The 20,741-nt window shown below is 38.0% G+C and overlaps 1 long non-coding RNA gene across 1 annotated transcript in view; it reads right to left on the bottom strand.

The window, feature by feature from the left end:
* Positions 1 to 1,817: 1,817 nt before the first annotated feature.
* LOC145987135 (uncharacterized) overlaps positions 1,818 to 20,741 on the bottom strand; it is an 82,472-nt gene continuing 63,548 nt past the window's right edge. Inside the window, exons 2-3 of the long non-coding RNA XR_014441623.1 lie at positions 11,348 to 11,479; positions 1,818 to 1,919 (exon numbers count right to left, since the gene is read on the bottom strand). This is a non-coding gene — a long non-coding RNA (uncharacterized LOC145987135). The remainder of the gene's footprint in view (positions 1,920 to 11,347; positions 11,480 to 20,741) is intronic.

The following is a 20,741-nucleotide window of genomic DNA, read 5'->3' as shown; positions in this document are numbered from 1 at the left end:
CCTAATCCGGTTAACATGGATTTATCTGAATCCAGACTTCCTCGTAAATTTTCTGTCGACAGTTCATTACGATTACCCTCCAACTCTTCATGATACATCGATGAACTTCCGAGATCTTTTCCTGTCTCCTCACTATCTTGCTCTTCCCATTGTTCATTTTCCTCATTACTCAGTGTACTGCAACTAAGCCCCTTTTGCAGCGTTGCTGGCGTTGAGGATGTGACTGACTTGTTGGAAGGGAAATACTTCGAAAACCGAGAAAATCTTTGGTTTTTCTTTGTCATTCTTTTGGGAGTATATTTCGGGTAAGGAAAAATAAATTTCTCGAATTGTCCAATTTTTTGTGTGTTTTCTGCGACAGCACGTCCAAGTGTTAGCGTAAGTTTCATAAGATCATCTAGTAACGAGATGAATTCGAGTTGGGTGTCAATATCCTTCTTTCTCAGCATATCAACTACTAGCAACATGTTGGAAATTGTTGGATGTTCTGTCATTTTGTATTGTATATCATTTTTTAATTCACTACACGAATCCATCAACATCTTTAAACTTTCCGCAAATGAAAGATCTTCTGCTTCATCGTTGTCAAGTTGTAACTTTGATGTAGTGCTGTGGTCTTGATCAGCAATATTGTTCAAATGCTCAAAATCGGAATTCTTATTAACCAATCTTTCTCTTTGGCTGACTTCTATTTTATTCTGTATATTACTGTATTCAGCCCTTGCTTCACCGTGAGAAGCAATGCTGGTATCTTCGTTGCTTGAGGGCAACATTACATCACCGAATCGTTCATTTGAATCATGTTGTTGATGACTATGCTTCTTTGCTTCGCATATGTTCCTAAGATTGTCTGACGTACTTTTGTATTTGTCTGTGTGCGTCAAATCTTCTTGTGCGAAATTTCTCTTCACCGAGATCTGGTTAATCTCTACAAAGTCATCGTTTTCTTGCACTGGGTGCAGTGCTTCTGGTTGATATCCTAATTCGGGTACACTTGAAGCATCTCTCAATCCTGACATTCGGACATCGAGAGCTTTTGGATATAATTCACAAGGATATTGTCCTTTCCTTAAACGAGGTTCACTGGAAACAATCATATGTTTGAAACCTCGTTGAGCTTCTGCCTGCTCAGTCTTTGCAATCATGTATTCGCTTTCTTGACACGGTCGAGGAGAGCATTGGAGGGAAATTGATTCTTTGCTCTCCTCCTGGTGCCACTCCTCTTGAAATGTTTATTTGGTGCTGCAACTCATTAGAAGCCACGTTGTCCAACGGACAGTCCTGTGGTCGCTTTGGGACGAAGAGGGGACTGCTGGTTCCAGAGCTGCTTTCTTCGCTAGCAGCCAAATGCTTCTGACTGCGAGTTGAAGGCCACGTGAAGGCCACACGCGAGTGACTTGATTGAAGTTCTCGCTGCGTAGACTTTGAAATATTTTCCTCGCCTTGTGCATGGATTCGAGGAGTAGATTCAAGTGAACTTGAATAACTGCTCTCGTCTTGGCAGCTTTGTTCACCATGTGGGAGTATCATGTAATGCTTCGACTGATTGGAAGCCTGGTTGATCAATAGATGGGGTGTAGTGTTCCCTTGTGGTTGCCTTGGGATGAATAACGAACTGCTGGATCCAGAGTTGATTCTGTCACCAGCAGCCATGTGCCTCTGATTGTGAGGAGAAAGTGTTGCACCCGGTGCTTCATTAGCCAGCATCCTGTACCGGTGTCTCGTGTTTTCTGCATTGAGCACTCCAGGACAGCCTGGGTCTGAAGAGAAAGGCTTCTTACCTTTTGTCGATGATTTCAGCTGTGTGTTGTAAACCGTGTCAGAGAAGGTCTTACGGTCAGGGAGTAATTGTATTTGAGTCTTCCTTCTCAGAGAACTTCTAGCTTCTTGAGGGTACTTGCGGTTCGTTCTCCTCTCATCTGTTCAAGAACAAGTAAGAGATAATGAAAGATTCTCCACTTACCTTTGAAAGCTCGTATTGGTTACATTCTGTACTGGTGTAGAAAAGTAATATTATATACCAGTACCTAGCTGCGGTACTGTAGCATTATAAGAAGGTTGCAAAGAAGGTGGGATAGAAGCAGGAGGACTTGTCTGTCGCTTTCGTGTAGTGGTGTCACATGAGAGAAAATTTCGATTTGCGCATGAACATTGAGATAAAATTTTAAGTGAACAGAAAAAAAGAGACATTTTAAGAAAATATTAACATTAAATGTAATGTCGAATATTTGATCCATATATTGGATTCAAGCTCTTTGAAGCGTGAAATAAAATTTTACGCTTTTCTTTCTTATAGATTTGAAATTTATAGAAATTTGTAGATTAGCAGACAGTAACACTAGTGATAATGAGTATAAGACAGAAGTGGGGGATATAATTCCTGGTGGGAGCTCATTAATGTTTTTTATACCCATATATAGCAACAAAAAGAACATTTTGATTTAGAATCTTTCTTCCCTGTAAGGGGTGAACTGGTCGACAGGGAGGAATTATATTTTCTTTTAAGTTTTGTTAATTTATCTTGCAGTTACATTTCTGAAAGCGTAAAATCAAAGCTAAGGGAAGCGCAAATTCATAAAATTTGATGTTGATAAAGTATGAGAGAAAATGTTCCTTGTGCATATCTGCATGAGAGGAGGAAATTGTTAGTTAAACCACTACTTCAGTGGTTCCCAAAGTGTGCACCTCTGCACCCTGGGGCACGCTGTCTGGTTTACAGGGCCGTTGCGAAATGTTCAAATATTTTAAATGAAATGGCATTTACTTCTTAGGCTATACATGGTTTTTATAACATTTTAAATATAAAATGTTTCCAAATTTGAAATGTGTGTTTATTTTTAACTTAATGCAAGCACCCTAACCACACTAATTGAGCGTTGCTATTGTTAGATAGGGACTTGGACGCTGCTGAACAATCTTGAAACACAAGGGCACCGTGAAATGAAAAAGTTTAGGAACCACTGCACTAGTTCTAAACTATATACCAGGTGGTTATAATTAAAGTGACGGCGTTCAGAGTGGTACAGCACGGGCTGTAATGAGAGTAGCAGTCTGAAACTTCATAGATATGCTAATGAAGCAATGCGCTTGCGAATTATGCAAAAAAAGAAATAGTTCCAATTCTCGCCACCAGGGTAAAAATGGCGCTGTAAGCAGTCAAAACTTGGTATAGTTATGGGAAAAACACTATAAATCGCAGAAAACAATACTCTTTGTAATAAAATATCGCTACAATTTCACTATTTGAATTACATGAACATTACTAAAGGAAAAAGCAACAAGCGTCACCAACCACAACCAGGGAGCTCACACAATGGTTAGGCAATGTCACCGACTTTGACGTCAAAGTTGCGGAAAATTCCACGTTTTGATTGCTTACAGCGCCATTTTTCACCCTGGTGGCGAGAATTGGAACTTTTTTTTGCATAATTCGCGAGCGCATTGCTTCATTAGCATATCTACGAAGTTTCAGACTGCTACTCTCATTACAGCCCGTGCTGTACCACTCTGAACACCGTCACTTTAATTATAACCACCTGGTATATATTTCCCCTCATGAATCTGTGCATATTGCAGGGTCATCAGAAAGTTTTTCAGTGACAGTGAGACTGTAAGGGGTCAAGTTCTGAATTGACCAATAAAAAAAATGGTACACATCACACACTAAAACTTTTAACCTGATTATTGTTAAAATAGGATAGTTTAAAGTTGTAATCACAATTTTAGAACCATCAATTTTAACACCCTCCACTCTCGAAATGTTTCATTTCAAATAGAACTTATTTTCTTTTACAGTGACCCCTCTTTATCTTATATATATATATATATATATATATATATATATATAAGGAAAGAAACTCAGTGAAAAATGTCATAGTTAACAGTTACGTTAACATGAAAATGGAAAACATAAATATATTTCAATATATTGTTTGTTTACTGGAAATGTAATAATTAATCATATTAAATGTTAAAAGGTGAATGTGGAATATTGGAGTTAACACAGGGAAGATGGAACAATACACGGTTTGCAATATTAGAAAGAAGAACAAAGTAAATTGAACACTTTGTGTTACAGTGTATAATATACATTATGCAATGTAAATTGAACATATCCTGAGACATGGAGTACTGAAGAATATAACATAATTTAGTTTAGCATTTTTTACAATTTGAATTGTCATTGCCGCAAATTTCATGTAACCATCAATTTAATGTAATGCACATTTTCGTCCATTTTTATCAAAAAAGAATTTATTACATTCAGCATAAAGTCATTGTTTGCATCAATGTTATTGTCATTCACTCTAGTCTATGTTCTGAACTGAAGTGGACGAGGAAAATTATCACGAAGTCACTTTCCTTTTCCTTTTCTTCTGGACCTTCTTCCCTTTCTGTTTTCTTGGAACGGGTTTCTTCCTTCTCATTTCTAACCTTTTTGTCAGTACTTCAGTAGAGTCTTTCTTTCTAGCTGTTGGCTTCGGTTTCCGAATGTTCCGTATTGGAATGCATATTAATTATTATGTGAATTTCATGTGAATTAATTAAAACAAAATGCACATTATACTCTAATCAAGTTAATGAATTGATAAAAATATTATGTATTCTAAGTGATCAAAGGTATCTGGACACACCGTAAAATGTGTGTTTATCATATAGGGCGAAACAGTACTGCCATCTACCATGTGGAACACATGGTCAGTAGTCTGCAGACAGCGAGAGACAGCAGTATGGGACAGTCTGAGGAACTCACGTACTTTCAACTTGGCCAGGTGGTTGGATGCCACTTGTGTAAGAAGTCTATGCGCGAGATTTCCACCCTCCTAAACATGCCTAGGTCCACTGTTTCCGATGTTATAGTGAAGTGGAAACGTGAAGGAACGTGTGCAAACCAAAAGCGTGCAGGTCGACCTCCCACGTTGACCTCCAGAGACCGTCGAGTGTTGAAGAGGGTCGAACGTTGCAATCGTCAATCATCCATCACCACCATCACACAGGAATTCCGAACTGTATCAGGGTCTACTCCAAACACCGTGACTGTTAGGCGCGAGGTGTGGTAACTTTGTTTCCATGGTCAAGCAGCTGCCCATAAGCCAAACATCATACATTCAAATACCAAATGCCACCTCATGTGGTGCAAGGAGCATTGAAACTGGACCATAGAACACTGGAAGACCATTCCGTGGAGTAATGAATCACTGTACACAATGTGGTGATCCGATGGTAGGGTATGGGTGTGGTGAATGCCTGGTGAACGACATCTCCCAGCCTATTTAGTGTCGATGGTGAAATTGGGGGTGGCAGGGTTACAGTGTGGTCATGTTTCTCCTGGAGGGGGCTGCGTGTTGCTTTACAGCACAATCTTACATTAACATTTTCACCGCTTTCATGCTGCCTACCGTCAAAGATCAGTTCGGGAAAACCTCTGTGTCTTTCAACACGACGAAGCCCCCACAGGGCTTGTGGGGGAGTGGTTTGACGACAGCAACGTCCCACTAATAGACTGGTCTGCACATAGTCCTGATTTTAATTCCATAGAACATCTCTGGGATGTTTTGGAATGCGAACTTTGTTCTAGAACTCTGACCCACATCGATACCTCTTTTCATTTTGACACTCCGTGAGGAATGGGCTGCCATTCCCCAGGAAAACTTATGCCACCTGATTGAAAGTATGCCTGCGAGATTGAAGACTGTCATCAAGGCTAAGGGTGGGCCAACACCATATTGCCTGCCAGTGTTCCCAACACAGGGCAGCCCAAACTTGTACTTCATTTTCAGATGGGTGTCCGGATTCTTCTGAACACATTGAGTATATCAGTTTTAATTATTTAAGTATTAATTGCAGAAAAATGTAATGAATTAATACATAGTTAAATTCCATCTTCCCCCAAAATTTGGAGGATGATGTCACCACGATATATTTTTGCTATACGTAGCTTGCCATAATGCTCCAAGCTACCATGTGTTAACAAGTGAACACGTGGCAAAATATCATGGCTAGATTAAAATTTATGTGATACATTGACCGCTGAACATTATGTATGGACAATGAAATATTATCATACATGTACTCACCACGTTCAAAGATTTTAGTTTTTGATTTGACACTTATTAAACTCAGCATAAAACGCATTCACAACATTAGCCATCACATGGATGCCACCACACTGGACTGTGGACATTACTGCCATCAAGTTACAGGTTAACGAAATATTACATGACTTTCATCTTTCCTCAACTTCCATCTTCCGCCGGGTCATCTTATACAGGGTCCTTCTTTCCCCTTTGGGCACCTGATGGCGGCACGCTTGGCAGCTGCCCGGATGTCAACTCCCATCAAATTGCGTTCGATATCTCTGCTATGGAAACCGCTAGCTTCGAAATGACTTCAAGTTCTCAGAATTATAATTACATTCAAAATAAGCATATTAATTTTCACGGGAGATGTTGGAAATGTTGTCCTCGTTCATCCACACCTTTTTGGCATGTTTTTAGGAAATTTTGCGGAGCTTTGGTAACAAGACATGCCTAACAGCTCGCGGCGCAAGAGTGGCAACTGAAACATATGGCTTTGCGCATAACTTGTGAATTTCTTCCTTAACCCCATTCCATTTCAGTAACTTCACGATCTCAGTTCAGTCATATTTTTAAAGTGGTTACCTTGTGAACAAATTCAGGGAAACAGGATCTATTCTCGATAAGAAGCGAACAGTGTAAAATGGCGTGTACTTACCGAGGATAAATTGGACGAAGTCAGAGAAAGATTAAAACATACTAAAACATACTCCTTAAAAATTGCTCAGAAGACTTGCACAGGAAATAGGAATTTCCATAACAACAGCATGGCGAGCTACCAAATTTTTGAAAGTGAAACCGTACAAGGTCACTGATGTCCTGGAACTGCTACCACGCGATAACAAGAGTTGGGTAAATTTCTGTAACTGGAATATTGGGAATGTTAATGTTGGGGTAATTGATCCACGTTTAATATTCTTCTCTGACGAAGCATGGTTCCATTAAGGGGCCATGTTGTGTCACAGAATAACAGGTATTGGAGCTCAGATAAACCCGATTTTATACACAAAACTCCACCAGAAAATCTGTGTTTGGTGAGCAGTAAATGCATACGGAGTTATAGAGCCCATATTTTATGAAAATACCATAAATGAACAAAGATACAGTGACGACATACTCACACAATTCTTTGAACAAATAACTGATATTTTTAATGCCAGTCAGGGTTTTCCAACAAGACTCTGCCACCTCACACTCAGCTGAAGAGTCGTTGGATTTCATTCAGGAAATTTTTGAAGACTGGGTTATTAGCAAAGGATTGTTGCCCCCACAGTCCCCTGATCTCACTGTATGCGATTTTTATCTATGTTGGAAATCGAAAAATAAAGTCTCTGCAACAAACCCACACATTAGAAGAACTGAAGGAGAATATCATCAGAGAACTGAAGCAATTTCTGAAGCTGAACTGTTGCGTGAAAATGAAAATTGCCTGAAAAGATGCCAGAAATGTGTGGATGCAGGAGGACACCATTTCCAGCATCTCTTGTAATAAGGTACATGCTTATTTTGATTGTAATTGTAATTGACACTTTAATGATTGTAACTGTATTTGTTGCAGGAATGAATTTGCTATAATTTTCATAACATAGATTATCATTACAGTAAAAATTGGCATCTCTGAGAGTCAGATCTGCCACCTTCCAAAAATTTTTTTCTCAATTATTAAGGGCCGTGCCTTCCCGTCTCTACGCTTTCGACGCCAGTATTGCCATGAAGCCAGAAGTACACTCAGCATAAAGAAATGATTGTAGTTTAGTGAAACAAAAATAGGGGACAGTGCCAGTGGCGCCAACTTAAATGAGCCCGTGGGGCTCAAACCCACGCAATAATTTGCCTGTTATATTTTTTCTTTTTAGAAATATAGTCTCTGCGATTAAGAAAAGTTTTCATCATTATAGAATTCTCGCAAGTTTAATTACATAATTTTTATATGATACTTTTCAGTGTCCTATATTATTTACACCATCCACGGTCATCGCTATTAGAAATCTAAGGGAGGTTAAATAAGAGCTTATAAACAGGATAAGGATTGATAGGCACTAAAACTCTCAAAATAAGCAGGCAAATAAGAACAAAATACAAAATAGGCACTAACGTTCTGCACATCGCTCTACGACGCCAGGGGTTCCAGGTTCGATTTCTGGCCTGGACATGGATGTTTGTGAGTGTTCATTCATCAATTTCATCATATCACTCATCTCCAACTTTGCAAATTAGCCAAAATTGGCACAAAGAGCTAAGTAAAAAAAAAAATGAAATCAAATCAAACTAAACGTCCTGAACGTTTTTCATCATTTTCATGGATTAGGCACCGAAGAAGCTGTTATCTTCGAAAGAAGCACTTGTGACTAAAACAGTCACAAAAGAGCACTATACTTGTGAAACATGAATACCACTCACTCAGGCACATAGTTGTTCGGATCCCACTTTAAATTGTAGTCCAGTCCCGATTAGCTTTACTGTGCATAAAGTGGACTTAAAACACCAACTCAATCAATCAATACCACTCAGAAATGACACGATACGGTTTTTAAACATAAATGCCTACATTATCTGGCCAAGGAACAAGAGAAGGCATTTTATGACAAATCGTTAGCCTATTATTGCATAAAATTTAAAACAAATCTCTGGGATCGGCCTACAAATTTCCTAAAACCATGCCAAAAACGAGTGGATGCTCAAGGACAACATTTCCAACATCCCCCGTGACAATTAGTGTGCTTGATTGTATTTGTAACTGTAACTCGTAAAACGTGAAGCCTGCTGCCTTCAGGTGCCCAAAGGGCAAAGAAGGACCCTGTATAAGTATATGTATATGTATATACAGGTATCCAGGCTAGGGGTATACTAAAATACACATATATTTTAGCGTCTGCAAAGTTTCTTAAATTTCTTCTCTCGTTTTTGTTCAAAGTAACTCGGAAAGTTTTTATGTACGCTGGTGTACCTCAATGAGGGCACCACTGGTAGCTCGACAGATATCCAAAGGATACTCAAGCTCCTGCCAAGTGTTGACCCACATTTGAGGCATTATTAGTGCAACGATACACTGTCTCAAATCACCTAAATCGTGAAGCCCTTGGAAAAAAAATCTATTGGTGTAAAATCTCTGACTCTTGATGGCCGTCGTGTTGAGAACTGTTCTCATGCTGTTTGTGCACATTCGTGACTCAACAGCTTTACTGATAGTACAAATGGACTACTGAAATCTGGAATCGATGACCTATCGACTGAGCTTCACTACGAGACGATATAAGGAGTAGTTTTCGCATTAGAATCAGTAATTCTTGTATACTTCTAGCCTGGACACCCTGTACATAGTGAATAATAACATCCTTTTTCTATCGGTTATATTGAATGTTGAATGCTATCGTATTGCACCAGGGCAAACAAGAACACACACAATCGCTTTAGGAAATATGTAATATTATACATTGATTTAACCTTTACTGTGTACAGCACCTAATTCAAGTTGGTGGCCAACTAGTAAGTTGTGCATTTATTAGGTAGAGATGTTTGCGTGCTATTTACAATTATTTCAGAGCAGCCCCGATGATGCAGTTACGTCGTCATCTTTTAATCAAGGTGCCTAGGATTCGATACTTAGTGGAGGCAGATTGCACAGCAGTTAGAATCCCAGTTTAAACCGTAGGTACAAAATCATTCAGTTGTTAAAACAGGCCCGACATTATTCCCGGCCTTCAATAGTGTAAGAACACATGAAGTATCCAAGAATACCTCAATCTGATTGGCCATTTTGAGTGCCTGCTGTCACGAGTAGGAAAGGCAACCCAGCAAATGACAAATCACGTCGCCTGTTTCCCTCATTAACACAACAGTTAGGTGAAATGTGAGGGATTCTTCGGAAACTACGACTGCCCTAGTATAGAGGCTATTCATTAAGGAGAGAAGACTACTTCAAACCTGCATGCTGTTTGAGTTTTGAGGTTGAGTTTGTTTTTAGCACACTTTATGCACAGATAAATTAATATGGACTTGACCTACAGTTTAAAGTGGGAGGATCCATACCACTATGTGCCTCCAGCGGATATCGAACCTTCAATCTCTTCGTTACAAGGCGACCATGTTACCATTACACCTCGCTGAGCCCGAAATCTGCCTTGGCAATCAGCTGCATTACAGTCATGAAGTTTGCACCAATAACTTTCTGCGGCATGGAGAGAAGGTTCTCCATGTACAGCCACAGACACATTGAAAGATAATGGGATTGTTACAACCCAGAAGTGTCCATGACTGTACAGGTGCCTACTCACGGACAACTGGAAGAACTTCATCACGAAGAACATGGAAAAGCATACGGTGGTGCAATACTTCAAAATATGATGAAGATTTTGTATTGGACACACTATATTTTCTTATACTCAAATAATATAATGCAATGCACTAAAAATAGTTCCTTGTTGTATACAAATTTCATCTAAAACTAGTTGTATACAAATTTCATCTAAAACTAGTTGTATCATAAAGTTATTATTAATTAATAATTACTGCTATTAATTTATTAAAAGTTCCTAAAAGTGCTAAAATGGAGTTTTAATGGTCCTAAATCCCTCTTTTTTAGCACCTAAAAATCTGTTTCCTAGTATAATAAACATAATACAATTTGTTTACCACCTGGCACATAACATGTTCTGTATGTGGAGAACTTGTATTTATTTTCTTATAATACCACTTTATATACCGTAAATAAAACATTGTGCAAAATTCACTTGAATACTAACTTTGTAAAGGAAAACCAAAGCCTTCATGTAATGAGTTTTAAGAATACAGAAATCAAAGTTTCAAATTTACGTGCGTGCATGCGGAATTGCGTAGATGGATGCCTGGTACTGTACCATGTCCTTATTAAAACTGGCCCTGGAAGGAAGTGTATGTTGCTTTTGAAGTTAGAAACTGTTGTCATTATTGAAGGAACTCCTTTTTAATTATTTTTCCAAGAAGATTTAGTAGCCATTTCAATGGCTGCGAAACAACCAAAAGGTGTCTGTGACTGTAAAATGAAGCTCTACAGTCCACCGGCAGCTTGAGAGGGCAGAGTATTACCTTCTATCCTCACCAAGACGTGAAAATAATATTGCCCCAGTTATTTATCCTATATTTTTCACGATACCCACACAATTTATGAATATTTTGGTACTATATACATTTAGAATACCCGAAAAATATACTTATATCCCCCTCATTTCAAAACTAGATTCTCCACTTGCCCCGACTCCAATGCCCTGATATTCAGTTAAGAGATGAATTACCTTGCTCTGCAGCGAATGACTCGGATGATGATGATGAGGAGCTAGCATTTGCAGCTGCGATGGCAAGTTGCATCTTCCGTCGTCTCCGAAGCTCCTTTGAAGCCTCAGCAGATAGATTAGCTTCCTTTGTACCTAAAACAGAGAGAGACTCTTTAACAATCAGTGGTGCACGAACGGAGCCCCCCATCAAATTTTTATACTGCATTGGGCATAACTATAAAATAACATAAAAATGTCATTCGCTTCCAGAAGCCATCTTTCTATTAATGAAGGTGGTTTCATTTAAATCAGGTTGATTTAAATAAAAATTCAAATTGTCGAATTCTATTTTAAAATATCACTTATTGAAATCACTTTCAATAAAATTACAGAATAATGTACACAAGAAATTTGTAGATATCAGAATCACTTTTTGTGAACGTACATTAATGATTTAATAGTGTTTAATAAGCTCTAAGAAAGAAAACGAAGGAAACAAAATATATGTACTGATGGGGTGAAGCTCATATGAAAGAAATGTAATATGTCATCTGAAAAAAAAAACACTTAAATTTCCCTTGATTTAACATTCAATAATTTTTATAAGCAAAAATGGCACATTTCTTTAAATATAATAATAAACAGAATACTAATCATGTTAAAACGTAAATTGTGTAATTATCATTAAACTGTAAATAAATATGGTAGCTGATATTTGGCTAACTATCATTGAAAACACTAAAATTCGGCTACAAAGACTGTAAAAAATATTGTAAGTTAAAATTATAAAGTACATCCAGAATATTTTTTCACTTTAAAAAACGTTACTGAAATTATAATAGTTTCATTAACACATTCAACGAACATTTTTCATTTTAGGTTCATTATGTTCAGTTCCAGAAACAGAGAAATGCGTATTTACATGTAACTTCTTATTTCCTTTAATCAAACTGTTCAAATATTTGACATGGCCGTTTATCAGAAAAAGCCTTTCTACAAAAAAAAATTCTATGTGTACGGTGTCAAAAAACATGCAAGAAATTTTTAATTTGTTTTTTTTTAAATAAAAAAGGATCGATTGAAATAAAATATATCAACAATTATAAATAAAAATCATTATTGTTATCCACACAGCTGTTATGAGGAGCTGGGGAGGGGATATATAAGTATTTGAATACATAAATGTCAAAGAAAGATATGTTGTAATATGTGAAAGTCCACAGGTAGAGCAACGATTTGTATAATTATTAATGTAAGTGTAGCTACAACCAGCCATTTTAAGTAGTTACGTAAATGTCCTTGAAGAGTCTGACTACTGGAGGGACCTAAAATTGTTTGTTGTGGACGCGTAGTCCTACTTTAGGATTTTGTTACGCCACTGCGTCAAATATTTAATATTACAAGAACATTAAGACGAAACAACATAATCAAATGAGATTCACAACTATTATTTTTATATAAGTCCTAAAATTAAAAAAAATAAGTGGTACAATTAATATGAAACAAAGTAAAAATTGCTAATTAAAAAAAGTCAAATTAGCTGTATCAATTAATTACACCAAAGATTTCACACATATGGGGAAAATAGTTATCGTTTTAAGACGTGTTGATGTTGAAGCCGATTGTGTCGAAGAGCTTGTAGGTAGATATTTTGGGCCCCTACACAGGATTGTGGTTTAGCCCTTCCCCCCGCTCTAATAAGCACCGACCTTTTATGTGTATCCTTCGATATTTTCTACTTAAGCCATGGTTTGTGACATTTAAGTCCTGCAAATTTTGAAATGAGGAAACAAATAACGACTCATTACGTTATACTATTTAAAGATTCTTAGTTTGTAGTATTTCAGATTCTTTTAGAAACAACGTTTAGCATAAGTTGTGTCTTACCGCCTAAAGAACATATTTAAAAACGTGCTATTACTACTGTTTGGTTAATGAAAATTCCAGCAGCGTGTTACTGAAGGCTCTGCCAAGTTTAAATTTCTCTATCGCGTACTATTAAATATAATTCCCGTCCGAAATGTATTATTATTATTATTATTATTATTATTATTAGGCTATTATATAAATATGACAATTTGCTGACGTTACCTTGATGAAATGTATCGATTCACATTGATATTTCAAATTTGAATAACGGATGGAGCCTTCTTGCATTCTAATCTCGCCCAGGGCCTCGCGATATGTCTCTACGCCACTATAGTATGAACTAAGATTTGGTAACTTCTCAAATTAGTTTAATTATTATGTCAAACCGACTACCACAAATTTTCCAAATTTGTTTTGAAGATCTTGAATTAGGTTTGTGTGTTGTTCATTTTATGTAACTTTTCTGGTTTTGAAATTTTAAATCTTCTGTCGGTTAAATTTTTACGTCGGTTGTTTGTTGAAATGTGTAAATAGCATTGCCTGCTTCCTATTTGCACCCGTATGAAGACAAAAGTTAACGATTATATTTTGCATCGTATTACTATCAATGCGGTCTGTAGAACTATATAACTAGCAACAGCATGAGCCAGCGATGATTATTGAAGGAGATGACAATATGCGAAAACCATTTATAATGCAAATTCTGATTTCATATTCCATTTTATGGACCACCGTGCCCTTGTGTTCAGGGGGGTATATCTTGGGCAAATAATTCGGATATTGAATTGGCAAAATTAAACCTGAGAGAAAATATGTTCAATTAATTGATTAATTTATTTGGTCACTTTATGCACAATAAGGCTAATCGGGACTGGACCTACAGTTTAAAGTGGGATCCGAACCACCAAGTGTCTCCACCGGGTATCGTACCCGGAACCCCTTGAATACAAGGCAACGACACTACAATAGGGGAGCAAACCCCAAAAAATGTTTAATGTAGAACAACCACCAGTCACACAATGTTCCAAAATATTTACGATGGCACTTTTTGCGAAACTAGGTTCGTACTTTTTAAAGGTGTCAGCAGTGGGGGCGATTAGGTGTGGTGCCGAGAGGGGGCAGTTGCGCCCATCTTTTTGCCACTTTCGCACCACGCTAACCTAATTTACCAAGGGAAATTAAACTGTCCTTTCTCCCCCTCCATTCTTGCACCTTGGACCCTCGTTTTCGAACCCAATCGCCGCCACTATTTGTGAGTGATACAAATGCTTTCTACCAAGGAATAAATGTCTGCAATTTCAAATTGATAAACGTGATGAAGAAATTAAGTGCTCCTTGACCAGTTTAGAATCTAAAAGTTGGCAACGGTGACTGCGTAACTCATGTATCTGGAGACGGTGTAAAAGCGGAATGAGCCTTCGCTAAAGATAAGCGAGCTTGGTCTTGCAAGGTCTTCCGGTTACCCGTGGGCTTTCGATGATTGACGGGTCAAAACCCAGGTCTGTAGTCTGAAGCCATGCTCCACCTTGCACCTTCCCTTCCCGACGCCCATGCCTTCAGCAAACTATGTCAAGTTGTCATCAATGGTAAGAGCGATACCCGTCTATGAAGCAAGAAGTCCAGAAAATTCTCTGATGCTCGGTGGCTTACTATTGCCTGTTGTTTGCTTCTTCTACTAACTACTTTACATGTTAACAGAAAATGCAACAGAATAACTGAAAATTCAATGGGGATCATAAATCTTCAAACGTCAAAGCCATGAAACGGTGGCAACATGAGAACTAACTAAGACAATATATGTAACTCCCCTTTCGAAAATCCTGGGCACGCCACTGATGACACATGCGTGCGCACGTATACATATTTGTTTCATTACTATATTTGTTTTTAGCTATAACCACTTTCAATACTTACATTGCTCCACAAAAGTTGCAAATTGAATCAAGAGAAGAGCTGTACTATCTTTATTTTCATACGATATAAATAGGCCTCTTGACGTGCAACTAAAAATCATTCAAAAGGGCTATAATTTTTTGTACGAAGGTTTGGTACCATTTTTGAATTTGTAAGAAAGAATAATTTGGAACCTTTTCCAATAGACTCTATTAGACACGTGAGTGCAAGGAGAGTCAATAGGTGCAGAGGACTAGACTGGGCTAGCGTTTCTAGTAATTTCCGGGGCCACTTACCTTTAGACTGCATCCTTCGTTATGTTTGGCTTCCTTCTTCAGATTTTCTTCTACTATTAACTTTCCCTTATAGGCTGCTTTAAAAAAGTACGTCTGTTGAAGGCAGTGAAGACCAATGGTCTGATTTTTGTCGTTTTCCACGGTAACAGTTAGTTTGTAGATTATTGTTGAGCATTATAATAGCATCGTTGCAGCGCTATTAATTTCTATCTGATTCTTTTCCATTGCGTGTATTCACCTTTTCACTCAAAAGGAAAACATAAAAGTCTAATTTTTCTTCTTATTAAATATTTTTAATTTTCATTTCAATTTATTATTAATTGTTTGTACTATTTAGAAAAAACTAGAAATAACATTCAACGAAATTGTTTCTATCATTTAGAAACACCACGAGTAGAACCGCTCATTTTCAACATATCTAACCAATCACGGACATCCATTTATATGCCTTTCCGGCGTTTGCTTAGTGGCAAGCTTCTATCCTAGACTGAACTCCAGGTTCCTTGACTTGCATGACCTGCTATGCCTTTCAGATTGAAGTGAAATATAATCCGAACTCGAAGATTACCATGACATGCAGATTTTCAAACTTGCGACATGGTACAACATTGGTGCAAACGGGAATGAGAGCAAATATTTTCCCCTTAATTAGGCCTATGCATACTCCTCATTGGTAGAATTGAATTCAATTCAGATCATGTGTTGATTACTAAACGTACTCAGTCACCGAAGTGACTCAAGAATATTCATTTGCCGGAATTTTTTGTTTCTCTTCAGCATTGAGGTTTGCCTGCTTTTTATAACAAACTCGATTCGGAATAGAGCTAGTATACAATTTTCTAATAAATAAATTGCAATAACAATACAGTCTGCGTGTTCGAAACGATGCAGCAAACACATCATGTTTACATTTGTTCGTTCGTGGATTTCCCCTATCTCACGTGTCCCTTGCTATTGTTGATATTGCATGATACACGAAACACTCCGTGGTGATGTGGTTAGCACAGCTCGCTACGGTGACAGGTGTCTCGGGTTTAAATCCTGCTTAGACATTGGTGTCGTTTGTTATTTCATCATATCATACTCATCTTCGCGATTAGCCAAAGGTGGCAGAAAAGCGAACTAAAATAAACCAAATCAATCAATTATGGAGATATTTTAGAATGATTTCAGTCTGCCCATTATTTGTTTTGGTCAGTTTATAAATACTGTCAATGCTTCTTACAACATCACAAGTATCATTAATGTTTTGGATCTTGCTCAGCCAAGACTCCCAAGATGTTGTTTTGAAGTCGTGTTTCTTAACGAGGAACGCTAGTGGCAACCCTGCCACGTGCCCCTGGTAGTTATGTCAGAGCAAGCGTTTGTGTGTTGTTTTGCATACGTACAGGATAGATTTTAAGCGCTTATAGCGCAGAATCTAAGCGCATGCAAGGTAAACTTTATAGGGAAAAGTTACTTGTTTTTATGATATCTACCAGCACCCAAGCGTTGTTGAAAGAGTTTTGTGACACCCTGTAAAGACGTTCTTTATTTATATTTTTCAATTATTTTCAATATTGTTGAACAAACTGATTTATATGATAAACTTCCAAAGCTTAAATGTAACGCTTATTTACTGAAAGTTAAATCGCAATACAATCGTCTGGAATGTTATTTAAATAATGAATACCTGGAAAAGTCCGGGACATTGATTTATTCAAAATCGATGTGAACCCTTAGCTATCACCGCACGCACATATGTTGCTTATTAGAAGCGTTTGCATGACAAAATAATTTGTAAATTTTGTCCGAGATATTAGCACTGCTAGTAAAGTTATTTTAGTTCTCTGACAGAAGTAAACGCCAATGTGAACCGTGAATTCTTGTCATGTGGTCGCATACATATAGGTTAGAGAATTCGTAGCATCGACATCAGCAATACGTGATAGAGTATGTTAATATTGTCTATTAACATAAAGAAGTCAACAAAATATTACGTAGCATCAATATTTATGGAAACGAAATGTTTCCAATAATTGATGTACATCTCTACATGCACACATCCATAATATATACATATGTGTGTGCTTACATGTATGCAGTGGCGTGCGGTGACATTTTCCGTTGGGGAAGCAGATGCCGAAAAATTGAGAAAACCAAGAATTCATTGCTTCTACATGGTACGTTATAATGAAAAAATTAGAACTCTACCTGATACTGTTTCCATAACGTCTAAGGGAAAGATGAATGTCCTGCCGCAGTTGTTCATTTTCTCGAATTTCAGTTGGTCTGTTGTAAAACGTATTTAATGCAACAGATGATTGCGGATGATTGAAACAAATTTCAAGATTTTCACACATTGTAATATTCATAAATCCACTTTGGCACCACGTAGTTCTTTCCGTAGTAAATAGTAAACACTAAACACTAAAGGTTATTGAAGCAAAACAATAGAAATTCACCCGCCTAAAAAGCCATAACTTTTCACCTCGCAAAGCACTTGAAAAAGTGTGACCGCGGACTGTGAGTTTTGCCAACCGTAATTGGCGGATGTGTTCATGGACTTGTTAGCTTTCTTAATAGACCGAACGTTTGGAAACGTTTATCTTCACATAGAATATACCACCCGTATGCCAGTTACCATATTTTTGTGTTTCTCCTGTGTTTTGAAACTTTATAGTTTATTTATGAATATAAATTTTAACTAGCTTGGTTGATATGATACATCGCTGACAGTATACAGTACACTTGGACACTTAATCGTGCATCAGCAGGCTGAGCGATGGCAGTCCCTGCTTTCTTCCTGACCTTAGGGGTTGGAAAGCCATCTTTGTCTCCACACAACGTCCCCTCTTATTGGATCCCTGAAGGTCACCGGGGTATTTTTCGGGTTTCTAATGGCATTGCCAAGGTGGTGATACTACGCAGATGTTTTGCTAACAGGCCGCGAGAGAATGTTGATGGCCCCATATCGGAAAAGGACGAACTTTGGACGCTTGCCGGTTGATATTCTGTTGAGGCAATCCGGAAGAAATAATGACAAGCCAAAAGTTAAGAGAATTAATTTGTACTCCCTCTGTCCCATAATTTTTGTCCGGTACACCTTTGTTTGTTGTCCCTTAATAATTGTCCGATATTCAAACTGTGACATTGGTGTATACAGAAGAAGAAAATGAAACACGGGAATGAGTCATACAACTTTATAACTCAAGGATCAGTACAAATTGGCCGATCAAGTATCCAAAAAAACCTAAATAAAAAGTAATCAATCCAGGATCAATACAAAGTGACCAAGAAGTTCGACAAAATAAAACATCAAAACGAAAGATATTATTGGTCCAGGAAGGTTGTCATCCCCTCAACGAGCTAGATGTAGTGCTGCTCTAGACTCGTCGTAAATGTTTCGAGGACACTCCAAGCGAGATGGCAGTACGTTTCGTCGGTTCAAGTGTGCTTTTTGCATATGGGGAATCCTGTAGTTGTCCCCACCTTTGAAGGTGCATAATTTCAATGAGACAGGACTGCAAAGTGAAAAAGATGTTGTTGAGCTTGTCGCGTGTCAGATCATAGAAAGATTTTTCAAAGATTGTCAACTCATCAATAGTTTGTGGAGCTGCCTGATGCTGGAGAGACTGAATTGCCCGGAAGTACCCCAGATCTAAAACATTCATGTCCGGACTGTTTGGCGGTTGGCATAGGAGATCCAAAGTGATTCCACTGGTCGCTGCAGCATCCATGCAGGCGCGGTCATTGGGAACGATATGCGGACGCGCATTGTCCTGCTGAACGGACACCTGGATTCTCCCTGCGCGCAGTCCACGAGGCCATTGTGCATCTATTGCTGGGATTAACTTGTTGATGAGCATGTCCCGGTAAACATCTTTGGTAACAGTTAATGGTTTGGTGACCATTCTTCACTACCCCAGCCGTACTGTTTTCAAAGTAAAAATCGTACACTGCTTGTCGTTTACTGTCCGTGAGGTTCTTGCTACCCCTGTCGCTTCCTATCATGGGTTGTGTGTTCATGGCTGTTCTTCTCACACGTACTCACTGAAGGAGTGCTCTACTAATGATTTGCAGCGTGCCTTGCTAGACCAATTGCCATACAGTGCCACACCGGTGTGTTGGAAACCAACGCCTCCTTTTGGTAATCGTCTGGGCGGTATGTCTTGCTCGTTGCGATAAGGTCACGTTTATCCTCTTCACAATCTTGAAGACTGATGTACTGTGCCTCTCCTCATCCATGTGCTTTCCATCTGCCTCTTCGTCTGCAATTCCTGTACTACCATTTTGGCATACCGGACTATAATTATGGGACAGAGGGAGTAATAGTTATGCTCTGTGCCAACACTGTTGACCTTACTGTAGCGAAGTGCACGCGCATGCATGTATGTATGTATGTTAGGGTGGTACACGGTCAATTTTTTTTTCTACAACTTCAACGCATAGTTGCTAATTTTGTTCCATTCGGTCTAGACATACTCGGTGCAATATTTTGTGGCAATATAAAAATATTTAGGGGCCACTCAAAGCCCTCAAATATGTTCCATACTGGCTACATGCTACATTAAGTATGAAACAGTGTGGCTTAGCTATATTAATACCAAATTAATATTAAACTTTAACAAATGGGTCATAATACATTAATTCTTAGCGTTCAAATAGATATATTCAGTTTACTAGACAGATGAAACAAGTGTACAAACAACACGTGATAACATATACTTCCCCAATTACCTCAGTTTGAGTCAAAGCTTCATGAAAAGCAAACGTAGGGGACTGATTTGCGAAGAAGTAGAAATGTAGAAAGTCCTGTAGAAGGAAATATTTTAATGAACTTCATTAACCAATCAATTCGTTGTTTCAAATTTTTGTGTTTCTTTCTTGTCCAAGTGGGGGTGGGGGGTGGAGTTGAAGTGTTCCTTTGAATTTCTTCCAATCTTAGATTCTATCAACCTCTCGGAAGGAAAGTTCCCATTGCCAACAGCAGTTATAGTGCAACAGCTAATGACCAGAAATATACTAGAAAGTTGTCCAAAAAGAAATGCAAGATTTAATTTAAGATAAAAATATTTTATATGTTTATTAGTTGCCAAGGTTATTACATTATTTGAGAGGATAAACATTGCTATTCAATGTGGAAGAGGATATCTGAAAAATGTCCTCCACGATGCATTTGACACACTCGAATTCTTTTCACAAAATCTGAATCAATTTTTCGCATATTTGCGTCTCAATGCCGTAAATAGCTTTTTGAATTTCTGCTTTCAATTCAGGAATCGTTCTTATTCTCACAGAATAAACTTTGGACTTAATTAATCCCAGATGAAAAAAATCGCACGATGTGAGGTCGCACATTTGTTTCATTTAGGCAC

The sequence above is a fragment of the Lepisma saccharinum genome, chromosome 4 (genome assembly GCF_977018435.1).
Source record: "Lepisma saccharinum chromosome 4, izLepSacc3.1, whole genome shotgun sequence".
Lineage (NCBI taxonomy): Eukaryota > Metazoa > Arthropoda > Insecta > Zygentoma > Lepismatidae > Lepisma > Lepisma saccharinum.
The sequence above is the reverse complement of the archived record's forward strand: the minus strand, read 5'-3'. Positions and strand labels throughout refer to the sequence as shown.